The 23,343-nt window shown below is 40.5% G+C and overlaps 1 protein-coding gene across 1 annotated transcript in view; it reads left to right on the plus strand.

Annotated features, from left to right (window-relative positions):
* Positions 1-1,817: 1,817 nt before the first annotated feature.
* Frmpd4 (FERM and PDZ domain containing 4) overlaps positions 1,818-23,343 on the plus strand; it is a 965,131-nt gene continuing 943,605 nt past the window's right edge. Inside the window, exon 1 of the mRNA XM_040744035.1 lies at positions 1,818-1,935. The gene's annotated coding sequence lies outside the window, so the exon portion shown is untranslated. The remainder of the gene's footprint in view (positions 1,936-23,343) is intronic.

Below are 23,343 nucleotides of genomic sequence, written 5' to 3' on the forward strand. Positions count from 1 at the left end.
TCTGTACCCCACTTTTTAATTGGATTATTTGATGTTTTGGTTACTAGCTTCTTGAGTTCTTTGTAAATTTTGGAAGTCAGCCCTCTGTCAAATGTGGGGTTGGTGAATATCTTTTCCCATTCTGTGGGCTGCCTTTTTGTCATGCTGACTGTGCCCTTTGCCTTACAGAAGCTTCTCAGTTTCAGGAGGTCCCATTTATTAATTGATGAACCATTTCCCTTTTCTATTGTTTGTAAGCATAAGCATGTTTCCTCAACACTTAGCATTCTCATTATTTTCATTCTGAAGGTCTCTCCATACCTAACAAATCACCACTGTTGACCCTAGCTCAAAAGATCCCCACTGATTCAAGTATTTACACCAGCAGTTCTAAAAATGGTGGTTCTAAGTCCTTTCACTGAGGGTGTGGGGTGGGGGTGGGTGGGTCACCTAATACCATCAGAAAAACACAGATATTTACATTATAATTCATAACAGTAGTAAAATTACAGTTAGGAATTATCGGAGATCACCATAACATGAGGAAGTGTATTAAGCTGTTGCAACATTAGGAAGGTTGAGAACCACTGATTTACACTTTGTCCTGTGATTCTTTTTTTCCTAAGAGGATTCTTGTCTTCATTTTTGTCCCCTCTCAGTACCCTTTGACTATATTTTACCAGGAATTATGACAAGGACTTACAATTTCACTTACAATACTCCTTTTTATGTGAACTAATTATGAAAGAGCTCACCCTAATTTGTGCGGCAACTCTTGACAGTCAGCCCTGTCTTCGACTCAGTTCACCATGAATAGAGATGTTTGCTGAAACACACACCTTAATTAGCCTTTTACAAAGCTTGTGTGGCTCCTGTTGCGGTAATTCTGTTTGTAGGGCCTTGCAATTGGTTGCCTTGGATATCTGGGTAATGTCAAAGCTTTGAGCTGTGACTTTGCTGCCTGTGAACAGGAGACAATAGACTGCCAGGCTGAGGAAGGGGAAGCTGGATTTCCAGAAAGACTGTGGTCCTGGCAAGTGACATACATTGCATAGGTCTATGAAAACATCGTCTATGGAAATAAGTGCAAAAAAGAAAGATACTATTTGGAATGTCAGCAGGAGCAAAGGAATTAGGATGCAAGCATACTAGTACCTTGTTGTGGATGGAAGGCACGGAAAGGCATTGTGTTGCCAACATTAAATGAGTGTGCTTAGACAAGGGGAAGGTCAAGGTCAGAAGAAGACAGCTGAGGGGTAGCAGAGCCCAGGAGAGAAAATGGAGAAAGAATGCAGTGAATGGAAGGGTGGGGGGAATTCTTTGCTCCCTCCCAAGGGACTGAGCATTTAGCAAATGAAAGAGTGGTCAGGTCCTTTCATGCAAAACTAGGCTGCTGGGTGTTCTGGAAATGTTTTAGGGAACTGGGCCTCTGTTTTTCCAGGATGACTTCTATTCAGCTGCTTTTCTAGTAAGAACAAAGATGCATTCCAAAATGGAAGTGTAATGGACACACTCCACTGATCTTTTAACTCTTTGATTTGTTTGCAATTCTTGGCTTCTGATTATGGTAAAATGTGTTTTCCTCTGCAGCAAAAATAGGCTTTTCTCTAGTAAATGTGGAAGATAAGCCCATATAACTCTTTTTCATCAGGAATTTCATAAAGTTAGTCATTATTTAAATGGAGGGTAGTAGAGATAGAAATGTCAGAAGAACATCCATGTTATTCCTGTGGAATAAATCTTGCAATTAGTAAATAAATGATAGTGTTACTTCAAAATGTGTCATATTTCATTCAGAGATCATGAAAAATAAGTATTATTTGTTTTATAGGCATATGAAAAAGAAATGAAGAGGAAAAAAGCAATAATCTAATGACCAGGCTATAAGTTACAGAGTGAAATCAAATACATTCGAAACCCTGAACTTCTATTTCATCAGCGTTTTTGGAAATATAGGTGAGTGCTTTTATTCATTTTTCAAGTTGACCTACTGTGAAACAGAAAATGGCCAAGGTATCAGTGCCACTTGACTTAAAAATTGATGGGAATTGTCTGCTAAGTGTAAGTAAATTTACATTATTTTCTTATTCCCCGACACATGTGTGAATTGATGTGTGAAAGCATGAAGACTGGATGTCTAGATCAGCTGGTGCTTGCCTACCGTTCACAAAGCCCTGGGGTTGATTCCAGGCACTATACAAACCAGATGTGGTGGTGCATGCCTGTAATGAAGGTGGAGATGGGAAGATCATAAGTTCAAGGACATCCTCAGCTATATAATGAGCTTAAGGACAAGTTGGGTGAACTACCTGAAACACTGTCTCAAAAAATAAATGGGGACTGAGTTCAGTTTCTGGCACCCACATTTAGCGGTTCCCAGCCACCTATAACCCCATACCCTAGTGATCCTACTCATTTGACCTCCACAAGCATGTGCAGCACACACATACGCATACACAACACACATACATACACATAATTAAAAATAAAATAAATCATTTAAAAGTATGTATTTGCTTATTTAATTTTATTTCATACACTTGTGCACACTCGTGTGTGTGTGTGTGTGTGTGTGTGTGTGTGTGCGTGTGTGTGTGTGTGGACCATGTTCATGCAGGAACCCTCAGAGTTCAGAAGAAGGCATTGAGTCCCATGGACCTAGAGTTACAGGGAGCTACAAGCTGAGATCTAGGACCCCAACCTGAGTCTTCTACTAGAGCAGTAATTACTCTTAACTGCTGAGCCAGTTCTCAAGCACATAAAAACAAATCATTAAAAAATAAGTAAAATGTCAAGACATTGAGATTTCAATATTACTTTTTAAACAGTTTATGAACTGAACACCCTCCTCCGTTCTGCAGAATAACCAGGAACTCTGTGAGCTGAGCAGACTGCAGGTTTTGATGGCAGAAAAGTCTGAGGGAAGCAGAAACAAGAAAAACCATAATACTTGCTTTGTTTCTGTTACATTATTTAAGGGTTGCTATAGAGACTGAAGGCAAAAAAAAAAAAAGAGAGAGGCTTGGTCTGGCCTTAGGTGGAGTATGTTTATTCACTGTGAGGGGGCATCTTTCTTACCCATGTATGTGGATGGTGAAAATGCCTACAGAAGAAAATGGGCTATGGCCTCACATAGGGTCAGAAATTAGTACACTAGGGAAGCTGGGAAGTATAGTCTTTCAGCCAGAAACTTGCATTCCTAACTCTGAGAGAATATTAAAAAAAATGCACTGCAGAGGAGACAGAGTGGTTTTCTGCCGAGGAGGGTCTTTGTCAGAGGAGCTAGTTATGGGCCCACTAAAAGGGGGGTCCCAAGTCACGTAGCAGGCAACAGCTTGATCGGTTGTGATGAATTAGACCATTACCATTCTGTATTCATGAAGAGTCTTGGAAAATAATTATTAGTGGTCTATAAGCAGATAATTTGGTTACAGAGTAAAACAGATTTTTGGGGGGGATGTTGAGGAATAGGGAGGAGCAGAGGCAGGAGAAAGCGAGAGGGCCAGTGAAAGGAAGAGGTATAGAATTGTTTCAGGGTGATAGTGACTGGTCCCATTGCCAAAACTGTTGCACCAGAACGAACTAGCAAAAGTAGCAGGGTGCTACAGAACATCAAAGGAAGGGAAGAGGAGAAAATAGGGAGCTAATGTGAAGAATTGAATCTGGTCCAGGCTGAAAGGGAAGAAGGTCATTTTTAGCTGTTTTTGCCACTGCATCTAAAGGCCTTTTTGCAGATGTATCACGAACAAATGGAGCTGTTGTAGAGTGAGAGCTATTGGGAGAGCTTGCATGCGTTTTTTTTGGTTTGGGTATAGGGTGAAGTTCTGTAAGAAAAATATTTAAAAGACAGGGTAAAATCACAAGTGTGATGATAATAAGGAGAAAAGAATGAATAAAGGGATGAACCAGAGTGGGAGGAAACCAGAAGGAATTTTTGTCTGGTATTAGCATCTTTAGGACCCATTTCAAACCAGCTAGGATTTGTTGGCATGGAAGCAGTATTGTTTGAGTAGGGCATGAATCCCATCCTTAGCAGCAGTCAGAGCAGAGTTCTTTCAAACTTTGTAGTACTGCGGTTGAGCTGGTCCTGAAGGATGTTATACTGATCTGAGCTCATGAGACGGAGATGTTAATTGAAAACAGAAAAGTTTCAGCCCAGCTGTTTTACTTCTGAGTCTCCAAAACAATATCTAGAGTGGCAAGAAGAAGGATGACTTGGATGGCCCATGACCTGCCCACTAGTCCCCTTTCAGAGGTCACCTGAACTGCTTTTAGGGACTTTGGACACCCATCTTTAGTGCAACTTCTTCATGGCTGAGAAAAAGGCCATGAGGCTAGCAACAGTAAGAGTTCATCAGAAGAGGTTCCAGTCAAGGGGCCATGATAAAACTTAACAACTGGCAAAGATCCAGAACATAAGTCAGAGGTTATAACTACAACTTGGTTGGGAACATTAAACGACGATGTTTTGAGGAAAACTGTTACATCAAGATTAACATCAGTCAGTATAACATATGGTTAAATGCAATTGTTCTACTGGCTGGAGCATTCACAAGAGCTCTGAAGAAGGATAAGGTGACTGTAATTAGCCATTTGATTACATCAGATTCCTGTATAAGGAACATGCAGCTAGAAACATTGTAAAAGAAGTCAGTCAAAGTAAACATTAAGTAACGAATTTGAACAGAAAGTGTCTAAGTGATATTCCTTGCTTCTACATATGGTAAACTTTGTGTATTTGTTTCAAATATTATTGTCAGATATTATTCAATGAAACACAAAACCCAGAACATCTCAAGTAAAATACAGCTTTTGGTTAGAAACAATTTGATAAGGTAAAATTTTAAAAATTGGTACCTTAAAAGACCATTTCTAATATTTGAAGACATGGCAATACATATGTTTCTTAGTGTAAAATTGTTATACCTATATATTTAAATCTATTTTGTATTTCTGAAAAATAAATGATTTTCAATTAAAAAGAAATATATTCCCAGAGACACTGCCTTCTTTGTCAAGAGGAAATGATTCATTTTACAAAGTTGACACCAAACAACCAGAAGGTTTTTTTAATTAACTCTTCTAATAAAATCTTTTAAAATTTCTACATTCACATTCCATATACTTAGCCCACAGCAGAAGGATGAAAGTAGTTGGTTATGTAAAATCTGTAATGAAAACCTGACATGCAGCATAGCCTGAATTGATGAAGAAAGCTAAAGGCAACTCTTTATTCCTGCAAAGGAACAAATTTCTAGGTCACTATATACCAACAGCAGTAAGCATGTTACTTAATATCATTTTATTTAAAAATAGATTGGTTATTTAGAGGCATGATTTGTAAAACGAGATAACCAAATTTCAAGAAAACATACACAAGCATCACTGTCAAAGCCTGTGTGCTCCTTGTAGGCTTCAAGGTAAGAGCACAAGCATGGCCTTGGACCACTTATCTGGGTAGAGACTAGATTATGTTCTCAAAGCACCACAGGAAAGCTCAGGCTGGAGAGAGTCCCCTTCATATAAGTCATCTCCTAAAGAAGAATGTAGGTATTGGGGTATCCTTTAACAGAATCATTTGTTGACTCTACAGATACAAAACCAACTGTCAAAGATACCACTTGCATATTCTGAATAAATTTTCAAAGCTGTGAGTTTGATGTATCTACATTCCTCCTTTAATGAAGGAACAGTGATGGTTAAGGTATAGACCTTGAAGTTAGCTTTTGCTAAGAGGAAAAACTGACTGTCAAGGTAAAGGGCATGGCCAATTGAAGTAGCATGTAAAATGTCTTCTGTTCACAGCACCTTCATAAATCAGTTTGCAAAACAACGAGAACAGACTAATAGCTATTTGTATCTCTGTTGTTTGAGACATGTGGGATGTGGTTGTAGACTCTGACATCCTTCATTGGGCAAGAGAATTCATCTCTCCATTATGAGGGACATGAGGAGTGATTAATCTTTTCTGTAGGTAAGGATTTTTTTTCAGGTTTGACCTACATGCCTGGAGCTGGTCAGGCCCACACAGACAGAAGCAGCAGTAGTAGAAGACTTCTGGTGGGTTTTATTTCTCAGGCATACATACCCTGTAATGAGACTAACATCCAACTTACTCTGGTGGGAAGGTGCTCCACCCAGTAGAACTTGTTATCCTTCTGAGGGAACTATTTGAGCCTGGGGGTTTCCTGCCATGCTAATATATTGTAAATTTAACCTATTCACTGAAGTATCCAATCTTTTATAGCAGATCTTTATATACCTGATTTTGAATATTATTTTACATGAAACAAACTTTAAATTTATTTTGACTTACTTGTTTCAGGCTTAACTTTGGCAACATTAACGGAATATTAGATGGTGGGAAATTAGAGAAGACTCCATGATCGGTTATAAGAATTGCTCTCTCCCTCCAAGCTTTTCTCTGTAAATAAATTACATTTGTACTTAGCATGACTGACCATCAACTTGTATATTTTAATTATCTTTAATAGTTTGCAATTAGTAAACTTTTTATGAGATTAGGATTTTATAGTTTTATCCCTATTTAGTTTGAGCCTTACAAATTTTGATTCGTGAGCTAAACACACTTTAGTATTAAAAAAACTTTAAACTATAAATACAGTCCATGGAGAGATTGCATATTTTAGCCTTTTTTAGTGTACCTTTACAAAATGACACTTTTTATATGTCTTGGTTTGTTCAAATTGCTAAAGCTGAACTAAGATAGCAAAAATATCATAGGTTTGTGTATGACCCAGTTTTAAAACAAACCATCGTGGAAGCCTGATCTCAGTTTCAAAAAGGGAATAGAATGAGAAGTGGAGGGATACCATGTGATCACCTTGACTGAGATCATAGGAAAGTCATGTGGCTTGCTTACATCTTATTGAGGTCACCAATCAAGATGGTGGCAACTCACACAGTTTTTTATTTACTCCAAGGTGTGCCTAGGGCATCATTCAAGATGGTGGAAAGCCACAAGGTACTCCAAGGTGAACCTATCGGGCATACACTCTTTTCCTAAATAAGAGTTGAATTCAAGGTACACACAAGTATGCTATATAACAAGATTATCTATGTATAGATTATCTTTAACTATCAACTCTTTCTGTTAGAAGTTTTAAGCTAACTTCTTGTTATAGGTTTTACAATTCTATTAAATCGCACTCAATGAACTTACAAATCTTACAAAAGCTTTAAAGATGGTAAATAAAACTTAGAAGAAACAGGAATAATTTAGAGAGTTAAGCACCATGCTATGTATAACCTCTATAGGAAATAGTTTAAGTTTTAGTTGTTCTAAATCTCAAACTATCTTTTCCTGTTTTGTTCCCCTTCTCCCTGTCACACAGTCATTGGCCAGTCTGATCCAGGACAGAGACTTTGGTGTCGACTTTAGAACAAACATACTTAGGTCTGGAGCAGATGGGTCAAATTTTAACTCCAGAGCCAAACTTCTCAGGGGAGTAGAACAGCATCAAACACATTTTTCAGTATGATTAGGAGTCAAATGACATTGGAACTTCTAAGATCTAGATACCAATAACCAGTTTGTGTGTGTTTCTGCAGGTGGGAGCACACAACATGAAATTCCCTTACTACTTAGCTATAAAAGATACAATCAGAGTTTTTCAGGTCCAAGAGGCAAGAAACACTGGTAGGCCAAAAACATAAGGTGAAAGCATTTTATGTTACGTCAGGTAGGAACAGATACAAGTTTGGAGACCCAGAAGAAACAGGTAGGCTTTCTGGCTCTAGGCATGGTTACAAGCCAGAACCTTGAGAAAGGTTTAAGGTAGAGAGTTGTATGGGGGAAGGTTTTGGACTATGCTTCCATTCTGTCTTAAGGAGTTATTTAAGTCAGTCTAGATATTAAAAAGTCAGAAGTTCTGAATTTGGGACAGCACTAGCCATTTCAATTATGGCGCTCCAGTGAATCCCAGACCTAAGATCACAGGGCCAGTGGAAGGTTCCCTCAGTTTTGGGCTATGGGCCAGTGGAGAATTTTAGGAATTCTTGGCCAGTCTCAGCCAGTGGAAAGCTCTTTGAATCTCCAATGGATCAAGTGTCTCTGCAAATTTGGAATGAGGGAGGGACAAAGGCAAACAATTTGGAGTGGAGGAGGGACAAAGGCAAAAAGCAGAAGTCAATACCCAGCTTCTTTATTGTATTCTCTTGGGATGACCATATGCACCTGGGAAGAGATCGGGCATCTCCAACTCTTCCAATCCCATGGTTAAGCTACCACAGGGTCAGTGGAAGGCTCTCAGAGCCTTTGGTTGCTCAAGTGGATTTTGCAACCAGTAGAAGGTCTCCAGTCCCTTTGACCAAGTGGGTCTTACAGAAGAAACTCCAGTGAGCTCCCTAACTAGTGTCCTCTGAGTTAGTTTGATTAACTCAAAAGGAAAAGGCAATGACATGCAATATTTTGGGTAGTTTAGAATGTCAGTTCTCCACCGGAGAATAGAAGTAGAACCAGGATTCCTTTTCTTTGTTTTTGTTTTTGTTTTTGGTGACAGGTTTTTTTCTGTAGCTTTGGAGGCTGTTCTGCTGTAGACCAGGCTGGCTTTGAATACACAGAGATGCACCTGCCTCTGCCTCCCAGGTGCCGTGTATAAAGAGCTGTGCCACTACAACCAGATTCCATTCTTTTTACCCGGAGAATGTAGATTTGCCTCAATAGGCTCCAACATGTACCTCCATTTTTTCAGATGGTAATTTAAATTCTATGGCTGGACAAAGCTGCTGTTTACCTTTCTAGTGTCACCAGGAAATGGGTGTGTGTGTGGGTGTGTGGAATGAAAAGTCTAAAGACCTCTAAAGCTACAGTAATATTGGCTTCCATGCCACAGTCTGAGGACAACTCACTTGCATTGTTTTGTTTTCCACCTTCTTGGGGGGGGGTCTCTATTGCTCCTTCTGCTGCTCAACACATTCCAACTGATGATGTGACCACTCCATGTTGTGGTTAAGGGGAAGGTTTTTATTGTACATATGAGGGAGAGAATTTCTAGAAGCATCTGGAAGTGTCCAGAGCAAAGGGAGAAAGTAGTTGACTGTCCATGGCCAGGAGACTGGATATGGCCAGGAAAGAAGCAGGAACAGAGTAGAGAGATAGAGGGTCATAGAGTGAGGGAGAGGACAAGAAAACAGAAGTTGGGGGAAGAGAGAGTCAGAGGTATAGAGAGATAGATAGATAGATAGAGAGAGAGAGAGACAGACAGACAGACAGACAGACAGAATAGCAGTGAAAATGAGTAGTTGGGGCAAAGGGAAGCCTGTGAACTGGGCAAGTGCAGTGTAAAGGATGAGGCAAGAAAAGCTAGGAGGCTAGCATGGACTTAGGAACATGTAGCAGGTACATGTGATACTGAGGGATGGAGGCCAGCATATGCTAGTAGGCACAAAAGATAGCCATTTTTCCCCTCTGCTTTTTTTTTTTGAATTTTCGAATTTGGAAAAATAGAGGTTCCTTTGGACCTGACAGCAGGCTAACATTTATCCCAAAGAAGAGAGGAAAAAGACCAGTGACTCTAATCATCATAGCCAAATTAATTAAAGCAAACAATTAATTAAATCAGTCTTTTTAATTCCTATACACAGGCTGCCTCCCTCCCTCTAAGGCAAGGCAGGGTTCCAGAGGCCAGCATTGGATTGAGGAAGACAAGGCTTTTATAGCTCAGGAGTAGAGGGTTTCCAAATGGGGGATTTGGTAGGGTTACAGGAGCACAAGTTAATCCTAACGACCTCCTGAAATAAAGACATGGGCATAACAAAGTAATCATAACAAGGCAGAGTCATAGGTAATCATATAACCTTTTGGAACAAAGATAGGGTTTCAAGATGGTTATAAACAACTTTTTGAAACAAAGACATGATTGTCATTTGTGGAACAGGCAGTAAAGGATCATTTACAGTTAAGGTTACAGGTGGGTCACAGCCCAATCCTTGAGAAACAGAGGTTTAATGATAAACAGGAATGAACCCAGTTTGTCTTTGCTATAAGCCGACTTTTAAGCCTAAGATGGAGGTAGGTTGGTTCTTCACTAGCTCATCCACAAGCTTCTGGCTGATTTTTCTATCTCTGCCTCCCATCTCACCATACACGAACTGGGATTACAGATGTGACCCATCACATCTGACATTTTTTGGCACTAAGGTCTTTATTGGATGAAGGAACCCACCAGAACCACCAGCACCATGGCTGTATCTTCTTTTGTAAGCAACTGCAATGCCTATTACAGACTTCTAGTTGAGGTTCCACCCAAAGGAGTATTAATGATAGGCAGAAAATAAATATGACCCCTATCCCCTGGTAGCCCACTGTCCAGAAGGGTATAAAATTTACATGCACATTGGGAAACAAACCAACCACCTAGCCTGATGGGACACACTGGGTATGAGTAGACATGAATAAAAGAAGCTGAATTTTACCTCACTTTTACGTTTCTGGAATAAAATGTTCTTTATGTTGTATAAAACCAAGTATTTAATATTTACATTTTGACTATACAAGACTGTTTTTGTTTAGCTTCTTTTAAGTCTTGGGGATGAAACAACTGATTAGCAATTGACAGCACTGGTTGCTCTACTGGAGGACCCACTTTCAATTTCCAGCATCCACATGGAGGGTCACAACTGGCCTCCACAGACATGTATGCAGATAATCACCCATGCAGATAAAATTTAATAATAAACTTTAAAAATGGAAGTTTCCTGTGTTTCTTCAAACAAACAAACAAACAAACAAAACTCCTAAGACAGAGTAGACAGAGACAGCAGTAGGGCAAAAATCAGTTCATATGGGAAAACGTTGAATGTGTATCAGGTCAAATCTGGGAGCCCAAACTTTGATTTCATGGGCCCTCCTCTTCACTTCCAACTCCAGAGCTTTCAGTTTGAGGGAATACAAGGTTTGATTCTAAAACTAAAATTCAAATGACACAGAGAAGTGACAAGCCAAAGACATACATAAATTGAAAGGGTCTCTATTTTCTAGCTGAGGATATAATGACTGCAGGTAGAATACTGTCATTCATATCTGAGTTGTTAAAACCTAACATACATTGAGAAAAAAAGTCCACAGTCATCCTTAGGTTTTAACATCTGACTTTTTATGTGAGTTCCAGGGATTGGTCAGATCATCAAACTTGTATAGTAAGTGTTTTACTCACTGGGGCATCACCCCTGTACCCAACCTTGATCTGTGCCTGCCTCTATCTCCCAAGTACTGGAATTACAGGTATGTATCACCACAACCTCTTTTGTGATTTTATTATAGAGTCCAGGACTTCCTTCATGCTATACAAGCACCAACTGAACCACATCTCCAGCACCAATCAGTTGTTTAAAAGCTAATTAACCTCTTGCTAGCATAATGTGGTTTGGCTGTTTTCTTTCTCCTCACTTCTTGAATTGTCAGATCTTCCTAGGTTTTAGCTTAGGGATGTAGAACTTTCCTGTGAGTGACTGTGCATTTGAAGTTGGTCTCTTGAGGCCCCTTATGGTAGCTCAGTTCAAATCAATGGATTCCCATGTATTTTATTTAGTAGACTTCAGGTGAGAAAACACTGAGAACATTTTGATGGGAGTATTAGAAACTTGGAGAAGAAGCGGAATTCCTTTATGTAGAGTCCTAGAAATCTATAATCACTAGGGATCCGGGGTAGATTTTTTGGGGGTGCTTCAAGGCAGGGTTTCTCTGTGGCTTTGGAGGCTGTCCTGGAGCTAGTGCTTGTAGACCAGGCTGGTCTTGAACTCACAGAGATCTGCCTGCCTCTGCCTCCTGAGTGCTGGGATTAAAGGCATTTACCATTACTGCCTGGCTCCAGGGTAGATGCTTTATGAGAAGTAGTAGTGACCTTCCAGATACTTGTTCCAGATACAGTTCAGTAAGAAAAGTGGCATAGTGAGTTATAGGGATAGGTCAGTTGTCAAGCGTTTGTCAAGCATGCATAAAGCCCTGGATTCTTCTATTGCTAGCCTTGCACATAAACAAAGATAGAAAACAACAACAACAACAAAATGATAAAAACAGGATGCCCTTGTGTATCTGCAATTATATAGCTTTAGAAACTGTATATCTCTACTATTGAGTTAATATATTACAAGATTTGAAAGAAAAAGGTTGTTTTGGGGAGCACAGGGTTAGGAAAAAGCTTTTGAAATAAGTCAACAAGTTTCAAACATTGTGAAATTGTGTAAAGTGAAGAAATGAATGTTACATTATTATTTTTTAACATTACTGGGAAGTACTACAGTGGTTTATTTCCATCATTTGGTTGTTTAGTTTTTTAAATATATTTCAAATTGTAGTGACTTCATACTACCATTAACCAAGTTCTAAGGGAGAAATACATTTTTTGTGGTTAAATTAGTGGTTGGCAGTAATGGCTATTAAACCATTTTACCATTTCAATTTTTTGTGTATGCATGTATGTGTCTGGTTTCTTCTTCATGTTTTTCCAACTGCAAACCACAGTGACCTTTTAGTGGATTATAGTATTAATAATTAATATTTATAAATAAAGTGAAAGATCAAAGGTTTTAGTATATTCCCAGTGAGCATTGCTTTGAGAAGTTCATATTTTGGCTACAGACCTTTATCTCTGTGTATTAAACCGTATTATGAAATGTAAGGAACACTGGAAAGAACTAGGTGTGGTGGCATTCACCTGGAAGGTTAGCATGCAGGAGGCAGAGGCAAGAAGATCTTTGTAAGTTTGAGGCCATCCTGGTTTGCATAGTGAGTTCCAGGCCAGTCAAAGCTGTCTCAAAATTAAATCACCACTGCCACTACCAAAACCCCTTTTGAAATAGTAAAATACATTTTCCTTTTCTTTTTGCCTTTTCCTCGGTACCTGTAATTGTTGATGCTAGGAGGAGAAATAGAAATGTGCTGTTTTCTTTGTACTTGGCATTAATTAGCATTACTTTCGGGCTTTGATTTCTTTGTACAGAGCTGGTGTGTGTGTGTGTGTGTTTGTGTGTGTGCAAGAGCATGTGTGCGCACGTGAGCTCTCAATGTATGCTCACATGGTTTCTGTTATATGGAGGATGGAGTTCAGAGAGGCCTGTTGTTTTCCTACGTGTCTTTTGAGGTATGCCTGACTTTTCTGTGGGTTCTGGAAATTCAAACTCAGGTCATCATGCTTTTACTGACTGAGCTTTCTCCACAGCCTTCACAGAGCTTTTTAAATCATATGACTTTTGTATGAGAGATCACTTAGTTACCCTAGAAAATGCAATCTGGATACTCATTAATCAAGACACATACCTATGACAGAACCAAAATTTTGCAATATCCCTTCTACATACTTCCCATAACACACCTGTTTCATGATATTTAGATATCCTAACTAACAAAGTATGCCAGTGGCACTCTTTCTATGACCTCACTAGGAAAACTAAGCTTTCTTTCTTTGTTGTCTCTTTCCTTTCTTTGTTAGACAAAATGCGTTTTCATCTTTCCCTTCAGTGGGTCATCTTGGGCAGGGTCTGTAGATTGTATCTCCTGCTTTGGAGACACTCTACCCAACCCACCTTCTACGACAGCTCCATTTGCCCACCTCCATTGCAAAAGGCCTGACTTTCTTTCTTCCTTCTACCCAACTCCCTATTTTCAGCTGTTGAGATTGATAGTTTTTTTGATTTGTTGCTTTCCTCTCAATCTCTAATGACATTATGTTACAGATTTAACGCTATTGTGAAACCAAAACAGGTGCCACATTGTTGCTAAGGGGTCACATTGTCATGCACTGTTATTAAATCTCCATACCTTACAAGAATAAGTTTCTGTTTCTTAATTCAAATGTGTCATGGAAACCACATTTTTCAACCTAAGCTGAAATTGTGACCTCATAATGTATGCCCACCCATTTGCCTTGCTAAACTCCTGAACGTGTAATATTTATGATTGTCCTTTTGCCTTATGAAAATTTATCTTCCCTAACCGTTTGATGACTCCCCTTCCACGTGATGCATTCTTGCACTTATCTACCTACAGCCTGGAACTCCAGCCCCCACTCTTTTGTCCAGGTGCTAAGAGCCAATCATGATTTTCCTCAAAATATACTCCTTTAGAGCATCCTTCCCTGACTACTGTTTTTCTATGGAACCCCTTCTTCTGTCTGTCTACAGCTCCCAATATTTATTCCAATGCTCTCTTTGTTGTTATTTTTGGTAAATAAATTGGAGAAAGATAAGAGGTGGTCCAAAGCGAGGTACTAAGATGAATTGTCTTTCAGGGGAGAGCTTTTACTAGGGGAATTCCTCCTCCTCCTCCTCCTCCTCCTCCTCCTCCTCCTCCTCCTCCTCCTCCTCCTCCTCCTCCTCCTCCTCCTTCTTCTTCTCTCTGCTGTTTACATTCATTTAGTGTGTGTTTATGCTCCTGGGAGTTTGTTTTCTCCTGCAACCATATTGGTTCTGCTGATCAAACTCAGGTTTAACGACACATGCCTTTATCCCTGAACCATCTCACGGGACCAATCAGGGGATGTTATGAACACTGCATACATTATGGTGGGGTTCTGAAACAACACAGCTCAGTCCCACCCACCAGAAAAGAAAGGTTTTCTCTTTCAAGGTGGAACATTGGGGAAGGGGGAGGTCTTATGCTGCCAAGTTGCAGTTGTACTTCATAAATCATTCCTACTATAGTTGCCTCTGGGTGTTGGGTGGCAGGGGAAGGGGGAATGGGTATGCCCCTTTGTGACTGCAGGGGCATAGTAGTCAGTTCCTTGTAGCCAGTTGGAGAGTAGAAAGGCTGCATGGACTATAGCCAGATCAGTATGGTCAGTGGTTCTCAACCTTCCTGATGCTATGACCCTTTAATGCAGTTCCTCATGTTGTGATGACCCCCAAACATAAAATTATTTTTGCTGCTACTTCATAACTGTAAATTTGCTACTGTTATGAATCATAATGTAAATATCCGTGTTTTCTGATGGTCTCATGTGACCCCTGTGAAAGGGTCAATTGATCCCCAAAGGGTTGCAGCCCACAGGTTGAAAATTGCTATGTAAGGCCATCATGTTAAGCAATCCATGCTGCCTGTGATGCAGGCAACACCAGGAATTGGATGCTTAAGCTGTTTTATATAGAGAGTCAGCAATTTGAGAAAACAATGGGTTGGCATTCTAAAGACCTGTCTGTTAACTTCAGCCTGCTGATATATGGGAAAGGGAAACAAAGGCAGTCAATCATTTGGAAGTTTAGTCTCTCCTCTCTAGTCAGGTGGTTAGTCTTGTTAGATTTGTTGTGTTGGTGATTTTCTAATTATCATTGACCCTCTCTCTGTATAGTAGGAGGAAGGCCCCCAAATATCGAGGCTACAGAGGCCTTCATTTGGATAGAAGCACTGTGTTGTTAGAGTCTTTGCTACAGAATGAAGGGCAAATATGTTCTCATAATATAGAATAGGTAATGCCCTTGCCAATAGTATCTGGGTTTGAGACATGCTCTTATGTAGCTCAGGCGTCAAACTTGCTACATAGCTGACATGACGCTATACTCCTTATTCTCCTAAGTCCTCCCTATAATTGCTGAGACTTGAGGTATTTTGTACCATTCTTGGCTTCTATTATTTTCTTTTGTTTATTTATCATTTTCACAGTATTGATTGCCATTTATCTCTTTCATCACATATTCTAAACTTATTTTTTTTGAGACAAGGTATCAATGTGTAGCACAGGCTGGTCTCAAATTTACAGAGATCTTCCTGCCCTGGCCTCTTAATTAAAGGTGTACACCATCACGACTGGTCTAATCTCTTTCAATTTTTTTCTGATCCTCAATTTAGCTCCTGAGTTCTTGTGATTCTCATAGAACAAGTTCACATGAAACACACAGAGCACAGTGAAGGAAACAGAGGCTACAACAGAGTAAACTGAGATACCCTCAAGAGATGAGAGTGAGAATGGCTAATGGGGCCACTGGGCAGGGAAACACGGGATGAGAGTAGACAATGCTGGACAGGCCATTGTGGTAGAAAACACTCCTAAGGATTGACAGTGGATAAAGGGCAGAAAAACCATTGTGTCAAACCCATGTTTTAAGTAGGCTTTATACTTTTTTGTAGTGTTTCTAGAACAGAGAGTTTCCTCAGCAGTGTTTTCCATCCAGATTACTGAAGCTTTTTGGAACACACTCATGCTCATTTGTCTAAATATTACCTTTTCCAGCACAACAGCAGGCCTCAATAAGTGAACTTGAGAATAAATACCCATAGAGGCCAAGATGTTTCCTCTCTGGCCCAGTCAGGAAAAATGCCTTAGGTACAGTGCTAGAGAAAGTTACTCCACTTTTGGAGCATTGATTTTAACATTAGTAAAATGAATTAAGTGGAGTTAATGGTACCTTAGATCCTTCCAGAGATCTCATTTGGACTCCCTAGAGCAGTGGTTCTCAACCTTTGGTGATGGTGCGGTGATGGTGGTGTCATATATCAGATGTCCTGCATATCAGATATTTACATTATGATAAATAACAGTGGCAAAATTACAGTTATGAAGTAGCAGTGAAAATAATTCTATGGTTGGGCACACAACACGAGGAACTGTATTAAAGGGCTGCAGCATTAGGAAGGTTGAGAACCAGTGCCCTAGAGTCTGAGACACTGTGTCCATAATCAAATTTAAGATGATACCAGCATAAGGTTATTTTCACTTTTCAGAAAACATGCCTTGAAGAAATTATGTTTTCATTAAATGACCCTAAAGATTTTACTGCATATATCTCAAAGACACAAGGCAGTTCAGATTGAGTGTATTTCTGTGGTTTAGTACTTAAGTGCTTGGAGTGATTGGCTTGTTATACTGCTTAGCATCTTCTGCCTGTGTCCTCAGGGGCAGTGCTAATTGTAAAGCTGCTCTGAGGACTCTAATAAATGGCTTCTCTTACAATTTACAATGCATTATGTGTGGGCAGGCATATTGAGTAAAAGGTAATGTTAATATGTCCGTAAAGTCCCAAATGAATTTTGTTGACTTGCCGGGAGGTTGTTTGTGAGCCAGAAAGGAAAAATATTAGTTAATATCCAGAGGAATACTAGCTTGTGGTAGAAAATCTCTATTAAATAACAATCAATAATACTGTGCTGATTGGTTTTCTTATTTTGATTTTCTGTTAGAAATGTTAAAGTGAATAAAATCCTCATGGATACCTTTCAAAGATAATTAGACCTATAAACATTTTGTTCAGTTTATAAAATTTGTATTGGCTATTTTTTTCTCTGCCTGTCATTTTCTTCCATATTACTATTGACTGACATTGTATCATAGGTCACAGAATGTGATTATTTGCATCAAGTCATGTAGTCAAAGCTTGTTCAGGAACTGCATGCAAAGAGGTAAAATACATTAAAATTTTATGTGGGGATATACTAAGTTATAAGTCAGGTACCCTGTTATCTTAGTTACTTTTTATTGCTGTGTCAAAATACCATGACCAAGGCAACTTAAAATAGAATGCATTTAATTGGGTTTATGGTTTCAATGGGTTAGAGTCCATGATGGTGAAGCAAAGGCATGGCTGCAGGAATTGCTGAGAGCTCACATCTTGATTCACAAATAGGAGGCAGAGAGACAGAGTGACTGGGAATGAGGCTGACATGTCCTTGTGACAAATCACCTCTGAATGCTAGAGGCTGGATTTCTAGTACATGCACTGCTTTGACCATCTCGGATGCAAGCAGGATACTGGGTTTTCTGCCCAATCAAAGAGGTTCCTGTGGATAAATTCAGTGACACTTTAACCCATTCTTAGTTCAATACCCCACTCACAATCAGATTCATAGGTACTTTGCTTTACATATGGAATGGTAGAAAGATGGGCCTATGAAATGTGAACATTCTTTGGAAGACATGTGTGTTCAAGTCAGGGTTCTCCAGAGAAACAGAATTGGTAGAATAAAAGTGTATCACGGAGGGAATTTATTGGAGTTATTTACATGATTCTGGCTGTGGAGTCCAACAGTGGCCATCTGTATCCTGGAGGGATTGCGAACATGGTAGCTGCTCAGTCCACTATGTTAGGTACCTCAGCAGTACCAATCTCGTGATGAAGACCTGAGCATTCCTGGAGAGCTGCAAGCATTCAGTCCAAGTTGGAAGCTCAAAGAAGCTGGGTTCTGTTGTTAGCTAAGAATGGCCACAATAGAAGTAATGAGGTAGATATACTCATCAGCAGAGAGAGAAGAAAAGCAATGGCCTTTCCTTTGGACTTTTCTATATCTGGCTTACTGCCAGAAGATGCAACTCACTCTTTATGCCTTGGTTAATTCTTCTAGGACACACCTCTATAGACCTGCTCAGTAGTTGATGCTATATCCAATAAAATGGTCAACTAATAGTAATCATCACTGTTGCCTTGTGACCTGACAGTTGCAAAAAATAGAATCTTAGATTTGCAATAGGTGACTCTTTGTCTGGACGAGAAATTCTCTTGACCCATAAAATGGGTCTGATATATGAAAAAAGAGAATTGGATCACACTATCTTTGAAGTCTTTTTTGTTAAGATATATTTATATTTATTATTATGTAGGTGTTTTGTCTGCATATAGGTTCGTGCGCCGCTTGCTTGCCTAGTGCCCCCGAAGGGCAGAAGAAAGCATTGGATCCCCTGGTCCCAGGGGTTTCAGACAGTTGTGAGCATGATGTGGGGGAGGGAATCAAACCTGGGTCCTTGGGGTGAGCATCCAGTGCTCTTAACTGCTGAGGCAATTCTCCAGCCCCATATCTTTGAAGTTTTATTCAGCTCTCCCTTTCCACGTTTTTAGACTTCTATGTGACTCCCAGATGATATCAGTTTATGCTAGGCCCATGCTCTAGAGATTTCATGGTTACAGACGCTGGCATGGCAGTATTTACTTCTGTGCCCCTGGCACTCACCATCTCTTATTGCTTCACTGCAAGAGCGCATGCTTGGACCAGGGGCCTTCATCTGTTTCCAAGACACGCTTGGCTGGAAATGCAGGGGAGTCCAAATCTCTGAGAGCAACCCTTAAATAATACCATAACATGAGTGGAAGAAAGATACACAGTGTGCTGTCCTTTGGGAGACACTTCTCTAGCTGCTTCTCACCCACCCACAGCAATAACTTGTTTGTTTCTGCAGTCTGTTGGCTCCCTTGCCTTCCTCCCCTCATGTCAGCTTGTAAATCACCCATTTGCACTCACATCTCTATCTTAAGCTTATGCCCAGGAAGTACAATTGAAGAACAGGCCCAAGCAAATTACTTCAGATTTAGTAAGGTTTACATTAACTCCCAGTGGCCAGCTTCTTAGGAACATGATTTATATGTCCTTAGGAGGGTTGCCAGATTTAACAATAACAATAAAGGACTATAGCTAAGCTCTTCATTGTTTAGTATATGTTCTGGTACTGGGATATTGCTTTGATTTGCATGAAGTTTCTTTGCCAGGTAACCACAGCTGCACCTTAGATCTGTGATCTAAGATGAGACACACCGGTACATAGGTGTAGCATGGAGTTTATTCTAGAGCAAAGTGGGTAAGAGTGGGGACTGGAACCACAGTAGAAGAAAACACTTTCATGATGGTGAGAATGAGCATTACCAGAAGGACCATTGTATAGGGCACACTCTTGGGTCATGAGGGTGGGCAGAGGCCAAAAAGAGTGTTGTGCAATAAAATATTCTCAAGGGATGAAAAGAGACAATGTCCAGAAGGGCTATTGTCCTTTTTGTTTTTTCTTAAAATCATTAGAAGAAATGGCTTTTCTAATGGTTGTTTTCTTCCTACTTAGGTGACTAAAGGCCAATTTGGATTAACTCCAGTGTGTGTGTGTGTGTGTGTGTGTGTGTGTGTGTGTGTGTGTGTGTGTGTACGCGCGCCTATTTTGTCTGAATATGTGTCTTTTGTACCATATGCATGCAGCATTCATGATTGCCAGAAGACAGCATCATATCCCCAGAATTGGAATTGCAGATAGTTGTGAGCCACTAGATTGGCACTGGGAATTGAATCCTGGTCCTCTGGAACATCAGTCCCTGAGCCATATCTTCAGACCCCATTTGGATTATCTTTTAAGGGAGGAGACAAAAGTCATGTAATAGAATGAATTAAAAAGAATTAATAGGCTCTATCTTGTGGTGACAGAGGCAGGGGAGAAATACCCCCTTACTACCCCACACCCATCAATGCCTGAGGCAGGTGGGAGATGGCCCTGTGGTCATAAAAGTGGGACAGCCATTCATGACCCATACTAACTATAACATTTGTGAGAGTGGGTTCTGTACCTTACCAGATCAGCACAATAGAGCCAACACTGTTAGCATAGGTATATTTGAGCCAGCCCCGAAACTGTAACCATGGGAGAGTTGTCCCTATTCCCCATCTGGTAGACAAGCCCTACAGCTACCCAGGCTGAGACCCAGGGTTATGACTTGGCCTGCCCCTACATCCACCCCATCTATAATCTGCTGGAGCATGTGAAGGAACCAGAATTGCAAACACAAACCTGCAGGATCTCCATCCACAATGTGGGGTGTCAGTGGGATGTCCAGGAAGAATCCTAGTGGGGGCCCAGCACTGAATGTGTAGTGGAGACCAATGACTGTTTTCAATGAACACTTGCAAGTAGAGATGAATGGACAGGGTGGTATACAAGTGACTTGTTCGGTCACACACTGCATCTTCCATAATTAGATTTTTAATTCCTTCCTTTAAATTTTTTTCTCATTTTATTTTTTCTATTTTTTTCTTGAATTTTGTTTTATGGGGTGTGGTGCAGGGATGCACGGTAGATGCAAAGGAACATAGAATGAATGGAGTCAAGATACATGATGTGAAAACCACACTGAATACATTTAAAAAGGGAAAAAAAGAATAGAACAGTAACTGAGACAGTTGTCCACTTATATCTACATGTGTTCTGTGGCACTCTTGTATATGAACTCACACAAGTACACATACATTTACACATACACACACATTGAATGCACACACAGAGAAGATAAACATTAGAATTAAAAAGGAAAATAATTCTATAAAAATAGTTGTGTATTAGGAGGCAGACATAGTCTTCCTTTAGTAGGCCTCAAAAAAAGTCCCGATACATGCACCTTTTTTTGGTGTGATCTGTTGCCATTTCTTGCAGGTAGATACACACGCACATGCCCATCCCACCCCACCCCAACCCGCTGCAGCCAAAATGTCATGTGTGCCAGGCTGGCATGGGGCTTTCCAAGAATAACCTGCTTTTCAAGTGCTAGGATCCCAGGGTTTGTATTGCTGTGAAGAGACACCTGACCACAGCAACTCTTATAAAGAAAAACATTGAATTGAAATGGCAGCTTCAAGGTCAGAGGTTCAGTCCACTATCATCATGACAAGGAGGATGGCAGCATGCAGGCAGATGTGGTGCTGGGAAAGTAGCTGAGAGCCCTACATCTTGCAGGCAACAGGAAATTGACTGAGACACTGAGCAGTATCCTGAGCATAGTAAACCTCAAAGCCTGCTCCCACAGTGACAAACTTCCTCCAACAAGGCCATACCCACTCCAACAAAACCACACCTCCTAATAGTGTCATTCCCTATGGGATTATGGGGGTGGCAATTACATTCAAACACAGGCTTCCATCATGCTAGGCAGGTACTCTACTAACTGAGTTACATCCCCAGCCCTAGTGTTTTAAATTCTAAGGATAGGCAATTGTGATCCTTTATGGTTTTTTTCTTGGCATTTCAAATTGCAAGGAGTGATAGTTGTGATATTTCCTCCCTTCCTTATAAGGAGTTTGTGTGTTAACAGGGATGTATGAGGTAGAGGCCTGATGTTAATCATGAAGGAGGTGTACAACAATGATACTCAAACCACTAGTTTCTAAGTAACTTCTCAACATGCCCTATGCCCAATATTGTGTGAGATATACTAAAATTTCCTTACTTGAAATTTAAAATGTAATGGGGAGGATGTGGTGGCACCCTCATATTTTTCTAATACTAGAGGCTGAGGTCGGAGGATTGAGAGGTTGACTCCAGCCTGGGTTATATAATGAGGGCCTGTCTCATGATAAAGCAGGAAATATCAAAACAAAACCAAATATAATGAGCGTTTTGCATTTTGTTTGTCATTTTTAAATCGCAACCAACTCCTTCTGAGAACAGTAGGCACTGCAGTGAGACTGAATTTCACAGTGGGGAGAATAGAGGTTGAGTTGGGACTGGCTTAGAAGGTACAGTCACAAAAAGAGAAACTTGGCATGTACTCTCTCATATATGGATTTTAGACATAGATCTGGGGAGTGCCAGCCTACAATCCTGTGGCCAGAGGGTCTGGGAAACAGAAACTTCATTCAGTGGCTGATCGAAGAAGAGGCAGACTCCCTCGGTTAAGTACTGAGCTGAACTCAAGAAAGCCAGTAACAGAGAGGGAGGACTGATGATCAAAGGGATTAAGACTGGGCTGGTTTAACCCCCAGAAACAGCTGACCAGACAAAGGTTAACTCTTGAATCCCAGGCATCAGCCTGGGAATCCAGCATGGGACTGATCAAGACCCCCTGAATGTGGGTGTCAGTGAGGAGGCCTAGGTAATCTATTGAGCCTTGGGTAGTAGATCAGTATTTATCCCGGGGACACAAAAGGACTTTAGGCTCCCATCCAACAATGAGAGATGCACTCTCACCCTGAACCCTTGGGGAAGGGTCTAGGCCCTGCCCTATATGAAACGACAGACTATGGACACCCCCATGGAGGGCCTTACCCTCCCTGGGGGAATGAGGGGATAACGGGGGGGAGGGGGTTGGGGGGAGGGCACGGGAGGAGGGAAGGGAAAGGGAGAGGGACCTGGAACTGACTTGTGAAGCAACCTTGTTTCTTATCTAAATTTAAACTGGAAAATAAAATAAAAAAAGAAGGTACAGTGGGCAAAGTGAGTCATTTCTAAACAACCAAGTCCCAGAATAGAGCTGTACCAAGGACCAAGTGATATGTACTAGAGAAATGGCCCAGTGGTTAAAAGCCTCTTCCAGAAGACCAAGGCATCAGAACCCACATGGTAGCTCACCACCAATAATAACTCCAGTCTCAGTGGATCCCACACCTTCCTCTGACTTCTGACTACATATGCACATGGTGCACATACATACATGAAGGCAAAAGATCCATAAACTTTTGATGGGGGAAGTCCTTCTGCGTATGTGCTTGTCTTATTGGTTGTTGAGTAAAGCACTGTTGGCCTATAGGGAAGCAAGATACGTGCCACTAGGAGTCGAGAAGGATTATGGGAAAGAAAGGTACTGTCAGTTACAATGTAGGATGCCAGAGAAGTAAGAGGTCCAGAACCTTTCTCTGGTAAGAGACATGGAAATACTCAGATTAGCAATTACTGGTTAAAT

This window comes from Mesocricetus auratus, unplaced genomic scaffold (genome assembly GCF_017639785.1).
Source record: "Mesocricetus auratus isolate SY011 unplaced genomic scaffold, BCM_Maur_2.0 Super-Scaffold_100003, whole genome shotgun sequence".
NCBI lineage: Eukaryota > Metazoa > Chordata > Mammalia > Rodentia > Cricetidae > Mesocricetus > Mesocricetus auratus.